The 24,675-nt window shown below is 38.1% G+C and overlaps 1 long non-coding RNA gene across 3 annotated transcripts in view; it reads right to left on the bottom strand.

The window, feature by feature from the left end:
* Nucleotides 1-11,674: 11,674 nt before the first annotated feature.
* The window catches only part of LOC133243154 (uncharacterized), a 37,397-nt gene continuing 24,396 nt past the window's right edge, over nt 11,675-24,675 (bottom strand). For all 3 annotated transcript variants that reach the window (XR_009735008.1, XR_009735009.1, XR_009735007.1), the window contains exons 4-6: nt 23,138-23,347; nt 19,945-20,075; nt 11,675-18,900 (exon numbers count right to left, since the gene is read on the bottom strand). This is a non-coding gene — a long non-coding RNA (uncharacterized LOC133243154). The remainder of the gene's footprint in view (nt 18,901-19,944; nt 20,076-23,137; nt 23,348-24,675) is intronic.

The following is a 24,675-nucleotide window of genomic DNA, read 5'->3' as shown; positions in this document are numbered from 1 at the left end:
TTTAATTTTGTTGTTGATGTTTTGTTTTTGATTTTGCATTTTTAAGAATCTTAATTTTTAGTATCCATTTTCATTGAGGGATTTGATTGTTGGCTTGATTGCTCTCCTCTCTTTTGACTCTTATTTTTATCCTTTTATTAATTTTTCTTTTTCCTCTTTTCTTTTCTCTGTATAAGTGTGTCCATCTCATTGGGTGTTCTTGGCTGTTGAGGGTTGCGTCAAAACTACTCTAAGGTTTTTCCTCAGTGATCAATGCAAAGAAATAGAGGAAAGCAATATAATGGGAAAGACTAGAGATCTCTTCAAGAAAATTAGAGATACCAAGGAAACATTTCATGCAAAGATGGGCACAGTAAAGGACAGAAATGGTATGGACCTGACAGAAGCAGAAGATATTAGGAAGAGGTGGCAAGAATACACAGAAGAACTATACAAAACAGATCTTCAAGACCCAGATAATCGTGATACTGTGATCACGTACACTCACCTAGAGCCAGACATCCTGAAATGTGAAGTCAAGTGGGCCTTAGGAAGTATCACTACAAACAAAGCTAGTGGAGGTGATGGAATTCCAGTTGAGCTATTTCAAATCCTGAAAGATGATGCTGTGGAAGTGCTGCACTCAATATGCCAGCAAATTTGGAAAACTCAGCAGTGGCCACAGGAAAAGGTCATTTTTCATTCCAATCCCAAAGAAAGGCAATGCCAAAGAATGCTTAAACTACCACACAATTGCACTCATCTCACATTCTAGTAAAGTAATACTCAAAATTCTCCAAGCCAGGCTTCAACAGTACATGAACCATGAACTTCCAAATGTTCAAGCTGGATTTAGAAAAGGCAGAGGAACCAGAGATCAAATTGCCAACATCTGCTGGATCATCAAAAAAGCAAGAGAGTTCCACAAAAATATCTACTTCTGCTTTATTGACTATGTCAAAGCCTTTGACTGTGTGGATCACAACAAACTGTGGAAAATTCTGAAAGAGATGGGAATACCAGACCACCTGACCTGTCTCTTAAGAAATCTGTATGCAGGTCAGGAAGCAATAGTTAGAACTGGACATGGAAGAACAGACTGTTTCCAAATAGGGAAAGGAGTATGTCAAGGCTATATATTGTCATCCTGCTTACTTAACTTATATGCAGAATACATCATGAGAAACTTTGGGCTGGATGAAGCACAAGCTGGAATCAAGATTGCCAGGAGAAATACCAATACCCTCATATATATGCAGATGACACCACCCTTATGGCAGAAAGCAAAGAAGAACTAAAGAGCCTCTTGTTGAAAGAGGAGAGTGAAAAAGTTGGCTTAAAACTCAACGTTCAGAAAACTAATATGGCATCTGGTCCCATTACTTCATGGCAAAAAGATGGGGAAACAGTTGAAACAAAGACAGACTTCATTTCTTTGGGCTCCAAAATCACTGCAGATGGTGACTGCAGCCATGAAATTAAAATATGCTTGCTCCTTGGAAGAAAAGCTATGCCCAACCTAGACAGCATAGTAAAAAATAGACATTATTTTGCCAACAAATGTGCCTCTAGTCAAGGCTATAATTTTTCCAGTAGTCAGGTATGGATGTGAGAGTTGGACTATAAAGAAAGCTGAGCAAGGAAGAATTGATGCTTTTGAACTGTGGTGCTGGAGAAGACTCTCAAGAGTCCCTTAGACTGCAAGGAGATCAAACCAGTCCATTCTAAAGGAAATCAGTCCTGGGTGTTCATTGGAAGGGCTGATCCTGAAGCTGCAACTTCAATACTTTGGCCACCTGATGTGAAGAACCAACTCATTTGAAAAGACCCTGATGCTGGGAAAGATTGAAGGCAGGAGAGGGGGACAACAGAGGGTGAGATGGTTGGATGGCATCACCAACTCAATGGACATGAGTTTTAGTAAACCCCAGGAGCTGGTGATGAACAGGGAGGCCTGGCGTGCTGTAGTCCATGGGGTCACAAAGAGTTGGACACGGCTGACCAACTGAAGTGAACTGAACTTCCAATGAATATTCAGAATTGATTTCCTTTAAAATTGACTGGTTTGATCTCCTTACAGGCCAAAGGACTCTCAAGAGTCTTCTCCAACACCACAGTTCAAAAGCATCAATTCTTCGGCACTCAGCTTTCTTTATAGTCCAACTCTCACATCCATACACGACTACTGGAAAAACCATAGCTTTGACTAGATGGACCATTGTTGGTAAAGTAATTGCCCTGCTTTTTAATATGCTGTCTAGGTTGGTCATAGCTTTTCTTCCAAGGAGCAAGTGTCTTTTAATTTCATGTTTGTAGTCACCATCTGCAGTGATTTTGGAGCCCCCAAAATAAAGTCTGTCACTGTTTCCATTGTTTCCCCATCTATTTGTCATGAAGTGATGGAACTAAATGCCATGATCTTCGTTTTTTGAAGGTTGAGTTTTAAGCCAACTTTTTCACTCTCCTCTTTCACTTTCATCAAGAGGCTCTTTAGTTCTTCTTCACTTTCTGCATTAAGGGTGGTGTCATCTGCATATCTGAAGTTATTGATATTCCTCCTAGCAATCTTGATTCCAGCTTGTGCCTCATCCAGCCTGGCATTTCACATGATGTACTCTGCATATAAGTTAAATAAGCAGGGTGACAGTATACAGCCTTAACATACTCCTTTCCCAATTTTGAAGCAGTCCATTGCTCCATGTCCAGTTCTAACTGTTGCTTCTTGACTTGACACAGGTTTCTCAGGAGGCAGGTAAGGTGGTCTGATACTCCCATATTTTTAAGAATTTTCCAGTTTGTTGTGGTTCACACAGTCAAAGGCTTTAGTGTAGTCAATGAAGCAGAAGTACATGCTCTTCTGGAATTCTCTTGTTTTTTCTACGATCTAACAGATGTTGGCAATTTGATCTCTGGTTCCTCTGCCTTGTGTTTTAATTTAATATTATTATGTACAATTCAGTCTTTTTAGTTCTTTTTTGCAGTCATTGTTTAAACAAGGAAAAACAAAATGATACTGTTCAGCAAGTTTTGGACAAATGAATATACTGATGCAACATGAACCCTTATAAAGATAGACAGCATAACTGTCACCCTTGCAAGTTTGCTAATGACCCTTAAAATTTCCACAACTACCCTGATAGAGTAATCACTGGTCTGATTTTTTTTCTGACTATGGATTAATTTTTGTGTGCATATATGTCCATGTTCCCCAAGCTTAAACTTTTAAATGGATACAATTGGGTGTATGTAACTATATGTCAGTAAAATTCACAGAATTTTTGTTGAACCAAAGAAGATTTACACAAGAGTGAATAATACATGATTCCATTGAATTTTGAAAAATGTGACATCATTCAACAGTATTGACTTTTCCAATTCCTAATGATTGTATTCCTCTCCATTTATTTTGCTTCCTTTAATTAATACTTTTTTAGTTTTCAAGATACAGATCTCCCACGTATTTTCTTAGACTTATATCAAAATAGCTATATTTTAAGCTACTATTCCATTTCAGTTTGTTTATTACATAAACTTGATTTTTATATGTGAATCTTGTATCCTATTATCTTGACACATTTTCTTATTAGAGCTAATAGATCTGTGTAATCTCTATGGGAATTTCCACATTAAGATCCATGTCATGTGAACATAGAAATCATTTTCATTTTTTCCCTTTACTATGTATTCTTTTTGTTCTTCTCACCTCACTGCCCTTGTTAGGATGGCTAGTAAAATGTTCATGAAGACTGTTCTGAAATGATATCATTGCTGTCAATTTTCTGGAATTGCGATAAAATGAGTAAAAATACTTTTAAAATTTGCCTACACTCTATCCATTTGTGGAGATCTTATTTTCTCTATATATTAAAAAGATTCAGGGCTCTGTTTGGTATCTTAGCCCTTTTTCATGAAAAAAAAAATTCATTTAATGTTTCTTGTGTGTAGTTTTTGTAGTAGTGGATTTTCTCAAACTATTTTTTAGATTTCTTTATCACTTTTGAAAGATAGTTTCATTGTGTGGAAAAATTTGGTCTGACACTTTTTTTTCTTTTGGTGCTTTAAAAATTCTTCTCCACTGTTTTCTGACCTGAAAGATGTCTGATATGTCTGCTATAATTCTCTTGTTCTTCTGTATACAATTGCACTTTCTTTCTGAATGCCTTCAAATATTCTTAACCTTTGACTTTCAACAATTTGAATATAATATGTCCAGATTTTTTTTTTAATTCTGCTTGGGGTATTAGGGGGGTTATTTTGTTTGGTTTTTGTTTTTATTTTTTGGTTTAGTGGGTTAGTGTATTTCATTCTTTAGAGAAAAGAATTTGACCATATGTTAGATGGTTTTACTTTGTTCCACAATTCTTAAGTGCATGTTTCTGGGGATTTTATTGTTACTGTTGCATTTTCTTTTTCTGTTTCAGCTTTTGTAATTTTCTGCTTACCTATGTTAAAGTTCACTGATTTTTTTTTCTTTTTGCCTTTGTCTAGTATATTTATGAGCTCATAAAAAAGCATTCTTCAGGGCTTCCCTGGTGGCTCAGTGGTAAAGAACACATCTGCCAATGCAGGAGACACAGGTTAGATCCGTGTTCCAGGAGGATCCCACATGCTGCAGAGCAACTAAGCTCCTGAACCATAACTATTGAGCCTGTGGTCTACAGCCCAGGAGTCACAACTATTGAGCCTACATTCCAAAATTACTGAAGCGCATGTGCCCTAGAGCCTGTGCTCTGCAATAAGAGAAGTCACCACAAATGAGACGCCTGTGCACTGCAACTAGAGAGTAGCCCGCACTCACCATAACTAGAGAAAAGCCCACGCAGCTACGAAGACCCAACACAGTCAAAGATAAATAAATAAAATTATATTTTAAAAAGGCATTTTTCATCTCTGTTTCCATCTTTGTTTCTAGCATTATTAGAAACTTTCTGATGATTTTCAACTGTCTCCTAAAATTCTCCTTTTGTTCATGCTGACTTCCTTTTCCATCAGACCCTTTAACATATTAATTTTAGTACTTTTTAGATTCTGGGCAGTCTCTGACTCAGATTCTGTTGAGAGACTTCTCTCTTGAGTCCTTTCTCTTGCTTTTTCCCCTACATGTTGCAATTTAAATTGACTGCTGTATATAGTATATAGAACAATAGAGATAGAAGTAAAGGTTATCTAGAAACTGGCATGACCGTTCTGTTAGGACTTTAGTACATGTTGACTCAATTTAATTGGGAGTTGAATTGGTTTTGTTATTGTTTTAATCACCTTCAGTTCACCATCAGTTGCGAATTTTTCTAGCATCACATTGTTCCTAGGGTGGTGGTTTACCAGATTTTTCTCAGTGCTCCTACTCCTTTAAAGCTTGAATGCTTTAAGAGAAGGCTTTAAGGCCTTCCCTAAGTGTTCCTTTCCATATGTGGGATTTCTTGCCCTTCTACCATTGTAGATTGCAGTTTCTTGCTGTTCAGTGTTTCTTATCTGCTTGAGGGTGGGGAGTGAGAAAGTTTCCATTTTTCTCATTCAACCATAGCTTTACCATTAACAGATACTATTTCCTTTTTTTTAAAGGTAGTACCTTCACAGAGACGGAGAAGCTCTACACAGTCCACAAAAACAAGACCAGGATCTGACTGTGGCTCAGTTCATGAACTCCTTATTGCCAAATTCAGACTTAAATTGAAGAAAGTAGGGAAAACCAATAGACCAGTCAGGTATAACCTAATCCCTTATCATTATACAGTGGAAGTGAGAAATAGAGTTAAGGGACTAGATCGGATAGATAGAGTGCCTGATGAACTGTGGACGGAGGTTCGTGACATTGTACAGGAGACAGGGATCAAGACCATCCCCATGGAAAAGAAATTCAAAAAAGCAAAATGGCTGTCTGGGGAGGCCTTACAAATAGCTGTGAAAAGAAGAGTAGTCAAAAGCAAAGGAGAAAAGGAAAGATATAAGCATCTGAATGCAGAGTTCCAAAGAATAGCAAGAAGAGATAAGAAAGCCTTCCTCAACGATCAATGCAAAGAAATAGAGGAAAACAACAGAATGGGAAAGACCAGAGATCTCTTCAAGAAAATAGAGATACCAAGGGAACATTTCATGCAAAGATGGGCTCGATAAAGGACAGAAATGGTATGGACCTAACAAGCAGAAGATATTAAGAAGAGATGGCAAGAATACACAGAAGAACTGTACAAAAAAGATCTTCACGACCAAGATAATCACGATGGAGTGATCACTCACCTAGAGCCAGACATCCTGGAATGTGAAGTCAAGTGGGCCTTAGAAAGCATGACTACAAACAAAGCTAGTGGAGGTGATGGAATTCCAGTTGACTATTTCAAATCCTGAAAGATGATGCTGTGAAAGTGTTGCATTCAATATGCCAGCAAATTTGGAAAACTCAGCAGTGGCCACAGGACTGGAAAAGGTCAGTTTTCATTCCAGTCCCAGAGAAAGGCAATGCCAAAGAATGCTCAAACTACTGCACAATAGCACTCATCTCACACTCTAGTAAAGTAATGCTCAAAATTCTCCAAGCCAGGCTTCAGCAATATGTGAACTGTGAACTTCCAGATGTTCAAGCTGGTTTTAGAAAAGGCAGAGGAACCAGAGATCAAATTGCCAACATCCACTGGATCATGGAAAAAGCAAGAGAGTTCCAGAAAAACATCTATTTCTGCTTTATTGACTATGCCAAAGCCTTTGACTGTGTGGACCACAAGAAACTGTAGAAAATTCTGAAAGAGATGGGAATACCAGACCACCTGACCTGCCTCTTGAGAAACCTATATGCAGGTCAGGAAGCAACAGTTAGAACTGGACATGGAACAACAGACTGGTTCCAAATAGGAAAAGGAGTACATCAAGGCTATATACTGTCACCCTGCTTATTCAACTTATATGCAGAATACATCATGAGAAACACTGGGCTGGAGGAAGCACAAGCTGGAATCAAGATTGCCAGGAGAAATATCAATAACCTCAGATATGCAAATGACACCACCCTTATGGCAGAAAGTGAAGAGGAACTAAAAAGCCTCTTGATGAAAGTGAAAGAGGAAAGTGAAAAAAGTTGGCTTAAAGCTCAACATTCAGAAAACAAAGATCATGGCATCTGGTCCCATCACTTCATGGCAAATAGATGGGGAAACAGTGGAAACAGTGTCAGACTTTATTTTTGGGGGCTCCAAAATCACTGCAGATGGTGATTGCAGCCATGAAATTAAAAGACACTTACTCCTTGGAAGAAAAGTTATGACCAACCTAGATAGCATATTGAAAAGCAGAGACATTACTTTGCCAACAAAGGTCCATCTAGTCAAGGCTATGGTTTTTCCTGTGGTCATGTATGGATGTGAGAGTTGGACTGTGAAGAAAGCTGGGCACCAAAGAATTGATGGTTTTGAACTGTGGTGTTGGAGAAGACTCTTGAGAGTCCCTTGGACTGCAAGGAGATCCAACCAGTCCATTCTGAAGGAGATCAGCCCTGGGATTTCTTTGGAAGGAATGATACTAAAGCTGAAACTCCAGTACTTTGGCCACCTCATGCAAAGAGTTGACTCATTGGAAAAGACTCTGATGCTGGGAGGGACTGGGGGCAGGAGGATAAGGGGACGACAGAGGATGAGATGGCTGGATGGCATCACTGACTCGATGGACGTGAGTCTGAGTGAACTCTGGGAGTTGGTGATGGACAGGGAGGCCTGGCATGCTGCGATTCATGGGGTCGCAAAGAGCCGGACACAGCTGAACGAATGAACTGAAGTGAACCTTCATGGTAATCTCCAGTGGTAGGGAAAATCTCTAGTGCTTTGGTCCTAGGAGCATTTCTTGGCCCTCTTCAGGAGTAGAAGATTTTTCTTTCTGTAGTTGTTTTGGGTCACCTAAGAGCAATAGTTTACTCTCCTTTCTTAGAGTCACAAAGACTTTTCTTTCTTATTGGGAATGGTTTTGGTGGGGCTTCATACCTTTCACATAAACATGTCTGCTACTCTCTTCCAGTCTTTTCCCAAGGGTGGTTATTTTCACTCCCTTTTCCATTCCCTAATTATTCTCATTAGCTCTCAAAGAAGTCTACAGGAAAGAACCTACAAGGTTATGAATTTACCTTCTGTCTGTGGCTCCCAGGGGGTCTATAGTTTCATACTTACCCACATTTGACCTTTAGAAATTCGTTGAAACTTTTAGTCAAATTCCTATAACCTGCTTATAGGGATGTCTCATTTTCTTTCCATTGGCAGAGGTCAGCCAGAGCTCATGTTCTCTCCTGAATGCACACATCTTTCCTAAAAATTCAGGCTAATTGTTTGCCCTGTAATCTCAGCTGTCTAATGAATTCAAGTTATGATTTTATAGTTTATCTGGCTTTTTTATTGTTATTGTGGGAGTAATTTCTTTTCCAGCCTGCTATGTCTTTATGTGGAATCTAGAAATTCCCGATGTCTGTGTTTTATTTGCTTAGGTTTTCTATAGTTGTTACAATGGGCCTGATGGCTTTTTACTATCTTCTACATTATGATTGAAAATCAAATGTCATAATAATCTTCCTAAAATGTAGATACTCCTTTGCTTCCTAACTTTCAGTGGTTTCACATAGTACAGCAAGTTTTAATTAATACATTTCAAACTAATTTACTCATCTCCTCTGTCTCTTTCATATAAGGTCTTGCATGATCTTGTTCTTTCTTACCTTTCCAACTGTATCTCATGCCATTATCCTTCTTACTTTCTATAGTCTAGCCCAGGGGTTGGCAAGCATTCTTTGTAAAAAGCCAAATAGCAATTATTTTAAACTTATGTCATATGGTTTCAGTTACAAGTATTCAACTATGCTACTCTAACATCAAGAAACTATAGACAACACTAATTACTTTGGCTGTATCCAAAAATAATTTTATATACGGACACCGATATTTGAACTTCATATGTATCGAAATATTCATTTTTTTTCTTCTAACTACCTAAAGATGTACAAACCACTCTTAGGATTCAGGCCACTGTGTGTGTGTGTGTGTGTGTGTGTGTGTATAACAGATCAGATTTGACCCATGACCTGTAGTTTGCTGGCTGGATTGACTTCCTTATCCTGAGGTTTGTCTTTAAGTATGACCTTTTCATATATTCCTTCTCTTAACCACCCTTTCTAAAGTAAATATGCCCCTCTCACTTATCACTGCATCCTATTTCTTATTAATGTTCTTATCACAATGTATAAGTATGTTTAGATTTCCTTGGCTCTTGTCTGGTCTCCTCTAATAGATTTTAAGTTACCTTTGGTCAGGGACAATGTCTATTAAAGTTTTATTCACCAGTGCCTAACACTAACATTAAGTAAGGATTAAATAAACATTTCTTAAAGGTACTACTCAGCCTCCTTTTCCCTTTTGGCTTTGTTTATTTGAAGGTGAGGATCCATCTGACTGTTTTAATTATGGACTTACTGAAGACAGTTGGAAGGCTTAATTATGTTAAGCAGTACCAAGTCTATGGCTTGATGAACTTAAAACCATTTGCTTCCCCTTTGCATATCATGGACAACAACTTGGTGGTAGATCTATATAACCTGTAAAAGTTACCATAGCTGAGTTCTGACATTACTAATTTTTTGGGAAACAAAGTGGAAAACTTAGTAGTAGGCTTCAACAGCACAACTAAAATCTTACATATCTTAAAGACAGTAGGGTGAGGAACAAAAGAGAAACTTTTTTGAGGTCATAACTGAAAGTTTATTACTAGTAACAATTATATGAAATGCTGTATAAAGGATTGTGGTGCTGCATCCAGGTGTTTTGAGTTATGGAGAAAAGAATAGACTACTGTAAGAATGGAAATCAACAATTCAATGTTTAAATAAATATTATTTCCTGTCATTGAGACATGACCATCTCAATTTAAAAAGTTCAGAGCAGAAGGGCAACTTCCTTTTTTCTCAAGTCATTGTACTTCCATCTCATAAGGAATGATTTGTCATCTAAAAGGTTGAAGGTGGATAGCCATTGTCTAGTTTGTAGGTGGTGAAAAGGTAGAGGGGAACATACCCTAAACCAGGCCCATAAATGGCACCTATCATTCTCATTCACTTTTCATTGGTTATAATCATCTGGCAACACACAACTACAAAGGAAGGGGGGAAATGTAGTCTAGCTTAGCAGCCACATGTTAAACAAGGGGAGAATATATTTTGATGGGCAACCATCAGTCTCCTGGGACTAGGCATAGAAGGAATATTAGGATTCTTTTAATACCATCTGCTATGGATTAGGAGAGATGTTATTAGTTGTACTTGCGTTAGGTGTAGAATGTCATGTTTACTCTCCTAGAGGGTCCTAAAGTTTAAGTATAATTCAACAGGTATTTGTTGAGCATCTCATATGGGCAAGGCACTGTTGTTTCTGTGCAGATAAAAAAATAAAAACTGTCCCTGCTTTATCATATATTAAAGAATCAGAAACTCAACTCCAGATAATGGAACATCAGACATCAGCTACCAATAAAGGGAGGTACAGGCTTGAGAAGGCAATGGTACCCCACTCCAGTAATCTTGCTTGGAAAATCCTATGGGCAGAGGAGCCTGGTAGGCTGCAGTCCGTGGGATCACCAAGAGTCGGACACGACTGAGCGACTTCACTTTGACGCATTGGAGAAGGAAATGGCAACCCATTCCAGTGTTCTTGCCTGGAGAATCCCAGGGACGGGGAGCCTGGTGGGCTGCCGTCTATGGGGTCGCACAGAGTCAGACATGACTGAAGCGACTTAGCAGTAGCAGTACCTTGAAAATCACATCCCAGACTAATTTAATAAAAGTGAGAATGTGATGTTTCAGAGACATTAGGAAATAGAGAGCACTTGACAGAATAGATACAAACACTAAGATGACAAAGGACTGGAATATAGGCAAGGATCATAGAAGCAACTAAAGGGCATTGGTATCAGATCAATCAGCCCTTCAGGTAATGTGCAGACTGTCCTCCCCACCAGATTAACATTTGTAACTCTAGGATATGAGAGCCCCTGCCTGATAAGATTCCTTCTGTGCCATGCTACCTTAAATCCTGCGGCCTCTTCTGTGACTTCCATTACAGGTTTATTTCCTCCACACTGGCCATTACTCTAGCAAGTCTTATTCCAAAGATGGACATGTTTTAAAAAAAAGAAACTGGGAAAAAAAAAAAACCTTTGATGGGGGAAAAACTGTGGTAATTGACATTTGTAAGAGGGAGCTGAGCACTGTCTCTAGCCAAATTAAGAATGGCATAAGATGCCAACAAAGAAGTAGAAACTCTTGCCTATAAACACAGCATGGGGTCATGTGCTTATGAAGTCACCAATCTAACATTTGGGTATTTAATTTTAAGAACATCAAAGATCCCTTCAGCTACTCAAAGATTGGACCTGTTACTTTCATTACAGTGATTACCTTCCTGGATATATCCTACTTTCCACAGCCTTAAATTTTCTATGCCCTATTCCTATCCCACCTTTGTTCTTCAATAATTTTTTTGCTTCACACTTCTTTAAAATTGGGTATGTGCTGCTCAGCATTTCTAACCAAAGCAACTGAAGCTAGGGGGGAAAAATGAGACCTCAAATCACTTACCCAAGCTGGGTGGTTAAGATAACCTTTTTTAAAAACTGAGGTAACTAGTGTGGTTAGGAAAGGACAGTGAGGTAGAACTTGTTTCAGCATCAAAAACAAAGCTTTAAAAACAGTACATTTTTATTTGACATTAAACAACAAACTCCCCAATTTGTCTCAGTTGTGACATATAGACAGCTTTAGGTTACTTTTTTGGTGGTTATCCGAACTGAACAAGACTTTTCAATCTTCACAACAACCAAGGCTCAGATATTATGTGTTTCACATCAGTTCACAAGTCCATGTGTGTCTTCCATTCATCAGAGCATTTTGGCATAGATCCTTTTAAGGTAAAAGGGTAGATGTAAAGCTGTTTCTTTTTCTTAAGAAAAAAAAAAATTGTTCACAACTTCATTTGTGACACAAAAATCAGATGACAGAATGTTCTATTATTCTTGTTTATCAGTAGTGTGGCCTTGGGATGCCAGAAACTGTGAAATGAAGACTGTTACTTTCTCCTTCCCAATAATGCATCTCTCATCCCTACCTGGAGAAAGGGGAGTTACTGAGTCCAGCTAATAGTACATATTAAACACCAAACATTATTAATATCAGATACACCTTACACTTAAATAAAAATATACAAAGCAAAAACTACAAACATTACCCCAAATCCCATTCAAATTCGCTCCCTCCAGCAACTATCTCCTGCCATTCTTCTATTTCCTTCTGTTTTTACAGATGGTATTGTTGTCTTGCCATGTAAACTTTAAAGTGTAGATGCTTTGAAAGTGTGTATGAATTATAGTGAACGATAAAGTCCTCTTTCTAGGTAGTGGACCGACTTTAGCTTTAAGACTACCTTATGATGGAGAGGTCACATAGATTTAATAAATTCCATAATTATATAACCCCAGGCTTAACTGATGGACAAAGGACTTTGTCCTCATCTTAACAGTGACCAGTTTTTAAAATTGAATTACACTAAGAACAGCAATCCCCAAGTTAGATCTGGAGGTAGCAATACTTTTAAGACCAACTCTTTTTAGAATCAGGCTTGACCTTTTCTTTCACTCTTCCTCCTATCCCACCCTCTGTGAGTGATTTAAAAAGAGAAAAGGCCAAAGCCCATTTGGGCCTATATGTAGATTTTTTTTCCCTCCAACATTTGCCAAATACTTTCAATTTTTATTATTCTTAAGACTTAAGCATAGTAAAATTGTTAGGCTATTTTCAAGTCTTATCTTAAGCAGGTTTTGATGGTGAAAAGGAAAAGATTTCTAAGTTGTAAGTTGAGAAGCTGTTAGTTGCAAAACACAAATCATGTCTCCATCTCCAAACTTGCTAAGTAATATCAGAGGATTGTTTTTAAAAAAGACTTAGGCAGTGTATATTTGTCATAGACAAAACTGTAAGTGTGTTTCAAAACCAATTGTGATTTGAGTATGAGTGGTTCTTCAAGGTTGGTACCAATGAGACTGAAGTTTGGGAATCAGTTGCTTCTCATCCCTCTTTCGGCTCACTATGGTCACAACCATTTTTCATGAGGGATGGGTTAGGAAAACTGAAGTGTTTTATTATAAGGAAGGATCCTGCAATTTAAGGAGCAGTTCAGTAAAAACCCCTGCTTATTGTAGTGGCCAGAGTGGTTTAACATGGAGTAGGAATTAAACCACACAATATTACTGAGGAAGTAAGCCGTTTAGCCCTGATCAGAAAATAGGCCAAAAGGCAAATTTTAAGTTCTCTGGGAAGGCATTCATTTTCTCATGTCTCTTTCTGGGGGTTAGCTAGAGAACCTAGCTAGAACCCAGCTAAGGAGCTTATATACAATAGGCACTCAAACATACTTGTAGAATGAATGAATAAATTTAAAAAATTAACAATAACCTCTTCTCTTATATACCAGTTTCCAAGTCAAGTAAGTGTCTTTCAGTCAAGATCTTTTTTGTTTTCTGTCTAGGAATTAGCACAATGCCTTGAAATAGACACTCATTCAATGAAGTTTCACTCCATTTCTTGTTTTTTTTTTTTTTAACTGCATCTCCAAGACAATTTCTTTTTTACCAGATCTATTTCATTTAGCATCACCTTCTTCAATGCTTGTATGAATAACTGAAAAGCTTTTTTATTCCTTCTCTACAAAACATGCCAAAGAGAAAGTGATCTGTTTAATCATTCCATCTCAGTATCTTAATATCACAGCTACTTTAGTTTTTCCAACTAATGAAAGAATTGCAATCTCCTATTAAATTTGTTCTTGTGTGTCCTCCATGTACTAGTGAAATTAAAGTATATTTTGGTCTAGGTCTTGTAAATCTCTTCATTCTCCTCAGCACTTAAGAACAGTACTTCATTCAAGTGAATAATTTACAAAATATGGAAAATCTAGGAAGAATCTTTTTTATTGTCTTCCTGATTCCATGCCATAATAATCTTGATAGTCATCTTACCCATTTAACTATAATAAAAACAGAATATTAATGAATTAAAGGACAAACTCTGAGGCCTTTTATTAATCTTCTGGCTTCAATCTAGGTCAATGAGCACATGACATTGATACTTTCTAGAGCCAAGAAATATATCTTCATTTTACATTGAAAGAACCATATTGTTTTTCTATTTTTTAAATTTCCAAGGCAAGTCAATAGGTTTTCTGGACCAGACTTCACCAAGAAAATAGGAACAAGAATTCAAGGAACAGGAATAGGATCTAGGGAACGGGAACTCAAATATTTACTTAAAACTCAAAGATGTTTTTGGATCTTCAGTTATAATCTTTGATCTATCTAAAGCCCTTTAGACTAGGCCCATTTCATATCTCTTATGCTCAGGACCTAGAATGATATATTTTACATAAAAGATGCTGTTCATCAAATTAATCTAAAAGCCAACCTGAACCATTTTTTACTCTTTCAATTTCTCTATGCCAGGCCAGAGTGGATTGAATTCACCTCCATCTTCAGCATTCAGCATTTAAAAGACCAATGGAGAATGACAACATCTTGCTCTTTAAACAAAGAAACAAAAAAATTCCATTCCTTTAGTCAAGCCAGGGAGCAAGTGGCCTTCTGGTCTGGATTTTATCTTTCCACCTAGCTCAGCATTCAGCATACTGCCTTGCACAATTCCATTCTGCCCATGTTTTTATCATCAAATAAGCTGAGCAATGGTTAAGTAATTTTTATTCTGGATTCCCACTCATGTTATTTACAGCATCTGATAAGGAGAGTCATTTTTATATCCTAGAGCATACACAGTTTTGAGCTTTATAGATAGAAAGTAATCAGTAACCATTCATTAAGCCAACAGTTAATTCTTTAGATCTGTATAGAACAGTAAGCTTTGTAAAATTTATACAGATCTCTGTTACAGGTTCAACAATAATGGCAATGAATTTTTGCATCCCTAGTTGCTATCTCTTGGAATAAGAGAGAGTAAGTAATCAATGTTCATTCAGCAGATATGGCTTATATATGTATGCCAGTTTAAGACCTACAAATTGATTTTATATATTACCTTCTGCTGCCCAGAACACAGTAAAGATGGATTATCTTCTTATCTCTTATGCTTATCAAGGAGACTGGCACATAATTATCATCCAGGCTTGCATTCATCAGACATTTAGTCCTTTATGTATCATATTTGAAGTGTTCAGTAATTAACAATCCTTGCTCAAATTTTTTCTGACTTTTTTCATGGTATAATAGCTATGATACAATTTTGCAAGCCTAGTATTAGGCATACCAACTGAGGAAATCAATAGTTACACTTATATGGTACTCTTAGAGTTCACAAAATACTAACGTATGTATTGCCTATTCTCAACTGTAGGCACAATAAAATGATAAATTTGTGTGTCTCTTTAGTGCCTATAACAGTGAGTTCACATAGTAGGCAACTAATATTAATGACCCATTCATTTACCAAGTATTTAAACTCTCAGTTTGTATACTGAGAATTTTATACTGCCTTTCTCATAGTGGGTCAAACACACAATGAGAACCTGTGGCTCAGATGGTAAAGAATCTGCCTGCAGTGCAGGAGACCTGAGTTCAGTTTCTGGGTCAAGAATATCCCCTGGAGAAGGGAATGACAACCCACTTCAGTTTTCTTGTGTGGAGAAATCCACAGAGAGAGGAGTCTGGTGGGTTACAGTCCATGGGGTCGCAAGAGTCAGACATGATTGAACGACTAACACACACAAACAAATGTCTGTCTCAACCTAAGTTTTGTTCACAGAGAAAACACCTAATGTTTTATATTTATGTAGCATTTTATAGTTAGAAAGCTCAATTTCATTCATTACATTTTCCTATTACCTTGGGAAATATACTGGTAATAATTTAGTTCAACATCACCAGTAAAGTCTTTATTGATTAAAATAAGTAATATCTAATTCTTTATATATAAGTAGTATAGGACATAAACATCCCTCTTATCACTTGGGAGCATTGTCTTGGATTTCACAGTACCTGAAACAATAGCTGGCATATATAAGGAAATTAATACTTATTCATTCATTCATAAACATATAGCCCATTGGTATTTATACAGTGCTTTAGTACAAAGCACTTTAAAATGTACGGCCTATCTAAAATTTTTAATTATTCTATAATAAGAATATTCTTTTCCTTTGACATCTGTAGTGCCCAGGATGTTATCTGGCACATTATAAGTAATCACAATAGCTTAAATCCCTTGTGTTTGCAGTATGCTTTATAGTTTAAGGGTTTGGAAGCCTGGCATGCTGCAGTTCATGGGGTCACAAAGCATCAGACACGACTTAGCGACTGAACAATGTTTTCTTTTCTGTGACTTGGAATACTACATCTGTACTCAGAATCACCAGAGCCACAGAAACACAATGGCCACAAATACATGAATTACTCATTTATCATAGACTTAATTCCTAATATCTGTACAGTATTACATACTTTTGAGAAAGCCCTTTATTCACGCTTTTGTTCTTTGTATATACAGTGCCTAGAAATGTATATACCATGTAATCAATGTTCATTCATCAACTCTGAAAATTGTGACAAGCTTTTAAAGTGCATAATAGTTTATAAGTCACATTCATATATTTTTCTTCATATTACCTGGATATGACCATAAGTAATCATTGCATCCTTAATGCATACAGGGACAGGCACAAAGAAAGAAATTAATATTATTCAGCACACAGTCCCTGGCAATTACACCAGGGGTGATAAACTGTGGCCCACAGACCATATTCACTTTAAAAATAAAAAAAAGCAGAGAGAGACCATATGGCTTGCAAAGTATAAAATAATTGCCATCTGATCCTTTACAAAAAGGGTGTGATAACCCTTGATTTACATAATGCTTCACAACTGACAATGCATTTTCAAATGTTAGCTGTGCATGAGTGCCAATACATTATTAATGAGAAAGTCTTGCTTTTTTTCTGTGTTTTACAGTGCTTTCATATATATTATCACTAAAATTATCTTTCCTTATGGTAAGAGGAAAAAAATCAATGAAAGGATTAAACCTGCTAAATATTCCCAGATTTTCTCACCTTTAAGCCTAGAGGTAGGTATTAAACCGAGGGATAAAACTTATGCAGCTTACCACATTATTAGGCCACTACTATGAGCAGGGAGTTCATGCTCCTTCCTTGGGGCCTCACTATGTGTTAGGCCCAATCCTCCTTCATAACCAACAGTAAGAATCCCAAACCTCAGGTATCCTGCTCACCCAAGCTCAAATAAGTAAGATGTTGCTGGCTGGCACTTCTCAGCAAACTGGCACATCTGTGTATTTCTTGTCTAATTCTTCTCATTGGCCTGTGGAGCATCTCTTCACATTTTCTCTAGATAGCTTTGCACTTTCTTTCCCCTCAATAACTGAACCTGATACTTTCCTTCTCTCATCAGCCTAGAGCTTCTGAGGAAAGAGGGGACTGAAATATAATGTCAGCTATGTGTCCCTCTCAAGTGGAGAGGAGGTGAAGAGAAATGGAAGTTTAAAACTTCAAAAACTTAATAAATGGTTCAAAACTGTAATAAAAACAGGCCAAAGCATAATATTACTGATCTAAAGATACGTTTTTTTTTTTTTTTAAGGTAACATCAAAAAGGACATCTCAAAAGAAGTAGATATAAATGGAGACATGAGAAGGAAGGGAGAACTGAAAATGTCCAAGAGTAGGGAAAAGAGCAATAGAAACAGCTGGGGTTTAAGAGTCTCATCTTGGAATTTCCTTTGGTCCTGGGGCTTCTTTCTTTCCTGGTATCTCTGTCACGAACCTCCAGTTTCCCATCTAATTTAGTCTTGAAATATCTGTCTCTCTTGGGCCTTCTGTCTTATATAGATAGGTTTGAGTCCTGGGTCTTTGTGTGTGCTAGGGCACTTCCATCTTTCGGGTCACAGGTCTTCAAGACAAGGTTTTTTAATCCCATCCTAGGTCTTTGGCCTTCTGTCTCACGGAGACTTGAGTCTTCTATCCAACTCCAGTCTAGACCCTTGGACCTTCTGTTGGTTTTGGATCATCTCACAGGGCGGCCTGGCATAACGAACAGCTCTGCAATGCTTATTTTGATAGCTGACACTCTGCACCTACTGGAAGGGGTTAGGAGGCGCCTTTACAAACACACAAAAGAGCACACACACAAACACGCATGAAAAAATATGCCAGGAGAGAGGATTGCATGAAATCAAAGAGGGGGAGACATAGACTCAAGAAATACTCAAAAGTGAATAGAAAGGCAAAAGGAGAGAAGAACCAAGAGAACAGAGATGAATGCTGAAATTGAAAATCACAAAGAACAAAGAGACACTGGGGCACACAAAGCATGAGGAAAAAAAGAGAAAATAGCCCAAGAAAGGCACAAAGAATATGTAGAAAAGAGAAATATGCAAGATAAAGAGTAGAAACAGCAGAAGGGTAGCCAGTATCAGAAAAGGTGAAATGTCAAGCCAACAAGGGGAACGGGTGACAGAGTTCACAAAGAGAAAAAGAAGAGAGGCAGGCATAGCAAGAAATGAGCAAAAGGCACACATAACTCAAGAGGCTCACAGAGAACGGTGAAAGAAGAGCTAGATCGAGCAGAGCAAGGAGAATCAGTAACAAAATGAAGAAAACTAGAGAGAGACATTTAAGACAAGACACAAACCACTCCTGGGTACAAAAAAGTAAATGAGACAAAGATATACAGAGAAGAAACTAGCAAGAGAATCATGGAAATGGGTAAGACATACTTTAGACAAGAAAGACCAAAGACATTCAAAGAAGAAACAGACAAACAAACAAATACACACTTATGAGTTTAAAAGATAAGCAAAGGCAGACATGGAAGAGGGTAAGAAATAGAAGAGACAAACTACAGTGATGAGCATGACAGGCACAAGAAGCATCACAAAGAGAAGAAAACAAAAAAGTGCATTAATAATTGCAATAATCTGTTATTAGTGTCAATATTATTTATATTACTACTAACAATAATAATTATAATAACAACAATTACCACCAACACAGATACTCTTCTACTTACAAACTTTTATTTTGGGAATTTTTTACATAGAATCAAACCACACCAACTCTGTGCTACTAGATGGTATCAGTGGTCACTTGTATTGTGTCAGTTGAACTTATGAAACTTCTTAGGTTACCTTTTACCTATCATGTACTAGGCAGTGTACTAAGCACTTTACATACATGATTTCATTTTAGCTTCACAAATAGACAAGTCTAATCAGACTCTAAATTGCCAAAAGGTTGTTCACGTGATGAGTGGCAGTTTACATTAATCTCACATCTCATCTCACCTCCTATCTCATATTATCTCATGTGCCTCAACATTCTGCTACAACTTTCCCAAGAGTTCCCGGAGAGCCAAATAAGTTGCCACACATAAGTGAACATTATACATAGTAAAGGGCCTTTAGAGAGCGCCTAGTTAGTTCTCTCATTTTATATCTTCACTTTTCCCCATTCCTTTATAAAATCGTCATACTTTTGATGATTATAATGGCTGCTTCAGGGACTAGGTTTTCTTTAATATTATATCCGAACTGCAGATTCGCTCACAAGAGTGAGAGGCCAGCCTTTCAGCAAAAAACAAAAACGTTTTTGGCTTAAGTTTCTATGTGTTTAGGCCTCTAAGTGTGGAAAATGATCTATGTAGAAAAGATAAACAGACAAGGTGAAACTAAATTACCCTATGACACAACTGGTACACAGACTATATTATCTTTTGAGTTGCTTTAGTGAAACCAACTGTTAATATAGGTTACTGATCATCCTCCCATCTCACATTCAGCACCTCTTCCACCATGGATCACTATACATCATCCCACACAAACCTCCATCAAACAGACATTAGCTCTAAACTAATGCTCATAGGATTACACCAACAACAACTTACTTCATTCTGCTATTCTAAAATGCTAGCATTGCAGGCATGTTGATCTTCCTTGGTGTGTTCACATTTCTTGCTCTTTGCACTACTTCAGGGAAAGATAATGATTTGGCAAATATGAAGGGAACAACCAGGAGCTACAAAAGAAAACAAGAAAGAAACCATGTAAATGCCATGAAGAAGTATTAACTGAGTACTGTGCTAGAGTTATGGGAAGACCCAAATTAATGAGCTATAGAAACTGTCTCTACAGAACTTAGAAAAGTATAAAGTTGACACTTTTAGGTCCTTAGAGATAAAACTAATATAACTGCCTCATTCAACAGAATAGGAAACTATGGCATAAACAGGAAAATGTCTTGCCTAATAACACTTGGGGAAAACCACTAGACCATTCAGGTATGACCTAAATCAAATCCCTTATGATTATACAGTGGAAGTTAGAAATAGATTTAAGGGACTAGTTCTGATAGAAAGAGTGCCTGATGAACTATGGATGGAGATTCATGACACTGTACAGGAGACAGGGATCAAGACCATCCCCAAGAAAAAGAAATGCAAAAAAGCAAAATGGCTGAGGAGGCCTTACAAATAGCTGTGAAAAAAAGCAAAGTGAAAAGCAAAGGAGAAAAGGAAAGATATACCCATTTGAATGCAGAGTTCCAAAGAATAGCAAGGAGAGATAAGAAAGCCTTCCTCAGCGATCAATGCAAAGAAATACAGGAAAGCAATAGAATAGGAAAGACTAGAGATCTCTTCAAGAAAATTAGAGATACCAAGGGAACATTTCATGCAAAGATGGGCTCAACAAAGGACAGAAATGGTATGGAGCTAACAGAAGCAGAAGATATTGAGAAGAGGTGGCAAGAATACACAGAAGAACTGTACAAAAAAGAGCTTCATGACCCAGATAATCACGATAGTGTGATCACTCACCTAGAGCCAGACATCCTGGAATGTGAAGTCAAGTGGGCCTTAGGAAGTATCACTACAAACAAAGCTAGTGGAGGTGATGGAATTCCAGTTGAGCTATTTCAAATCCTAAAAGATGATGCTGCTGAAGTGCTGCACTCAATATGCCAGCAAATTTGGAAAACTCAGCAGTGGCCACAGGACTGGAAAAGGTCAGTTTTCATTCCAAGCCCAAAGAAAGGCAATGCCAAAGAATACTCAAACTACCGCACAATTGCACTCATCTCACCGCTAGTAAAGTAATGCTCAAAATTCTCCAAGCCAGGCTTCGGCAATATGTGAACTGTGAACTTCCAGATGTTCAAGCTGGTTTTAGAAAAGGCAGAGGAACCAGAGATCAAATTGCCAACATCCGCTGGATCATCGAAAAAGCAAGAGAGTTCCAGAAAAACATCTATTTCTGTTTTATTGACTATGCCAAAGCCTTCGACTGTGTGGATCACAATAAACTGTGGAAAATTCTGAAAGAGATGGGAATACCAGACCACCTGACCTGCCTCTTAAGAAACCTGTATGCAGGTCAGGAAGCAACAGTTAGAACTGGACATGAAACAGCAGACTGGTTCCAAATAGGAAAAGGAGTACGTCAAGGCTGTATATTGTCACCCTGTTTATTTAACTTAGATGCAGAGAGACACTGGGTTAGATGAAGCACAAGCTGGAATCAAGATTGCCAGGAGAAATATCAATAACCTCAGATATGCAGATGCTCACCACCCTTATGGCAGAAAGTGAAGAAGAACTAAAGAGCCTCTTGATGAAAGTGAAAGAGGAGAGTGAAAAAGTTGGCTTAAAGCTCAACATTCAGAAAACTAAGATCATGGTTCCATCACTTCATGGCAGATAGATGGGGAAACAATGGAAACAGTGGCTGACTTTATTTTTCTGGGCTCCAAAATCACTGCAGCTGGTGACTGCAGCCATGAAGTTAAAAGACACTTACTCCTTGGAAGGAAAGTTATATTTCCTACTTAGACAGCATATTAAAAAGTAGAGACATTACTTTGTCAATAAAGGTGCCTCTAGTCAAGGCTATGGTTTTTCCAGTAGTCAGGTATGGATGTGAGAGTTAGACTACAGAGAAAGCTGAGCACCAAAGAATTGATCCTTTTGAACTGTGGTGTTGGATAAGACTCTTGAGAGTCCCTTGGACTGCAAGGAGATCCAACCAGTCCATCCTAAAGGAAATCAGTCCTGGGTGTTCATTGGAAAGACTGATGTTGAAGCTGACACTCCAATACTTAGGCCACCTGATGCAAAGAGCTGACTCATTTGAAAAGACCCTGATGTTGGGAAAGATTGAAGGCAGGAGGAGAAGGGGATGACAGAGGATGAGATGCTTAAATGGCATCACCGACTCAATGGACATGAGTTTCGGTAAACTCTGGGAGTTGGTGATGGACAGGGAGGCCTGGCGTGCTGCAGTTTATGGGGTCGCAAAGAGTCAGACATGACTGAGCGACTGAAGTGAACTGAATAACACTTGGTGAGGCACTGGAAACATCATCCATCACAGCCTTATTCCTTTAATTGGATAGTAATCTTTACAAAGCCTATACAATCAGGACTTTCTGCACTGAACAGTTACCTCTACCTCTCAACCTGTATCCCCCTAATCATCCTCTCTCATCACTGACCTAAAGTACACAGTGTGCTAGTTCTTTAGATGCAGTCTGATGATAGACAACTTTGTGCCTCCCATTCATAGTTGTGAAGCTTCTGTCAATTAGCAGGCAGAGCATAAAAAGATAAATCTCTATTTTATCTTCTCAAACAGCTTGTTTTTTGTTTTGTCTCACAGCTTTCCCAAGGCATCTTGAAGTATGTAAATGATTGGCAAAATTCTCCAACAAGGCCTCAAGGGAGACTTTGGGAATCAGAGGGTCCAGAATGATGATTGGCCCATGATCAGTGTCACAGATGTGTCAGTCATCATCCATGTTCTCCTAAAACTTAGCTGTAAGCCTCTACCACATACTTCAGTCCCATCCTAAACACCCTAACTAATGCAGCCTGCTATTTTCTTCACATCATCATTTTAACCCATGTCACACTCAGTTACTTCCCAGGGTAATTAGGAGGCAGTTTTTTTTTTTTTTTTCTTTTTACCAAAGCAGATATAGATGATAATGACTAAAACAATCTAAATGGAAAGCTAAGTGCAATGTATACTGAAAAACAAGAAATTAAAGACTAATTATTATGCTTTTAGGGACAGTTTACCCACCTCTGGATGTGTGGTGGTTGTCTTGAGGCTTCACCTTCTTAACTGGGCCCAGGAAAGAATCTTGGTATAACCTCCTGGCCTAGAGTTGTTGCTCAGTGGTAGTGAATCTTTCCCCTGGAGGATCCTCATGCCCCATCTCCACCTAGGAATCGTCAAAGGGAATGGGTCACTAACACTGTAAAGCAACAGGCCTATTCTTTTGAGGTAGATCTGGAAAAGAGATAAAAGAAAAATAAATTATTGAAATTCAGTACACTGGGAAAGTCTGTCCCAATGAGTAACTAGGGGTTAAATTGAACCATGTCTACCCTTTTCTTCAGATTAAGGACTGGAGATTTAGAACTGTGTAGAGCTTTATATTCTATTAATAGCTACCAGCTTGCTGCTGCTGCTAAGTCGCTTCAGTAGTGTCCAACTCTGTGAGACCCCATAGACGGCAGCCCACCAGGCTCCCCGTCCCTGGGATTCTCCAGGCAAGAACACTGGAGTGGGTGCCATTTCTTTCTCTAATGCATGAAAGTGAAAAGTGAAAGTGAAGTCACTCAGTCGTGTCCAACTCCTAGCGACCCCATGGACTGCAGCCCACCAGGCTCCTCCATCCATGGGATTTTCCAGGCAAGAATACTGGAGTGGGGTGCCATCACATTCTCCAAGCTACCAGCCTAGCAACATGCAAATTCCTCTATTCATTCAAGCTGCATTCCCTGTACTTCCCCTCATTTTCTAGAGCAACTTAGAGCTGAATAATTACCCAAATTCCCATATTTTGTTTTAGTCACCAGTCTCTACTGATGAATAATCCTCTAGAGCAGTGGTCCCTAACTTTTTTGGCACCAGGACCAGTTTCATGGAAGACAATTTTCCCATGGACCAGGGTTGGGGAAATGATTTTGGGATGATTCAAGTGCATTACATTTGTTGTGCACTTTATTTCCATTATTATTACATCAGCTCTACCTCAGATCACCAGGCATTAGATCCTGGAGGGTGGGGACCCTGCTTGAGAGTGTGGGTTTTTAATGTCCTTGTGTCCTCAAAAAATACAGGTCAAGAAATTAAGGGATTGAAAATAACAAAAGGAGGAGCTAGCTTTCTCTATCAGGAGAGCCATCAAGCCACTTGAGAAGAATTCCAATGTGGTCTGACCATATGAATTCTGTAAGACGTTGCCTCAGGCTTCTTTTATAAAGTACTATTGTAAGAATTGAGTGATCCATCTCAACAAAAGTACGTCTCTCTCACCTAGTTTTGTAGCACTCCCTTCTTTTATTAATAATTTGTATATTAAGCAGTAAGATGTTGGAGCATTGCCAAGGTAAACAGAATTGTTTTCTCCTCAATCTACATGGTACAGTTCTTGAATAGCTTATATAAATGAGGTACCACCAAAGTACCAGGATATTCAAAAAATCAAGAATGGCTACAGGCACATAAAACCTCAGTTATTATAACAACTAAGCAAATCTATGCAAAAGGAAAAACAAGGATCCAATAATGTAGCTTACACAGGCCCTTGGATCTCTATTATTCTACTCTTC

Source organism: Bos javanicus, chromosome X (genome assembly GCF_032452875.1).
Source record: "Bos javanicus breed banteng chromosome X, ARS-OSU_banteng_1.0, whole genome shotgun sequence".
Taxonomy (NCBI): domain Eukaryota; kingdom Metazoa; phylum Chordata; class Mammalia; order Artiodactyla; family Bovidae; genus Bos; species Bos javanicus.
This window is presented reverse-complemented; position numbering and strand designations above follow the sequence as displayed.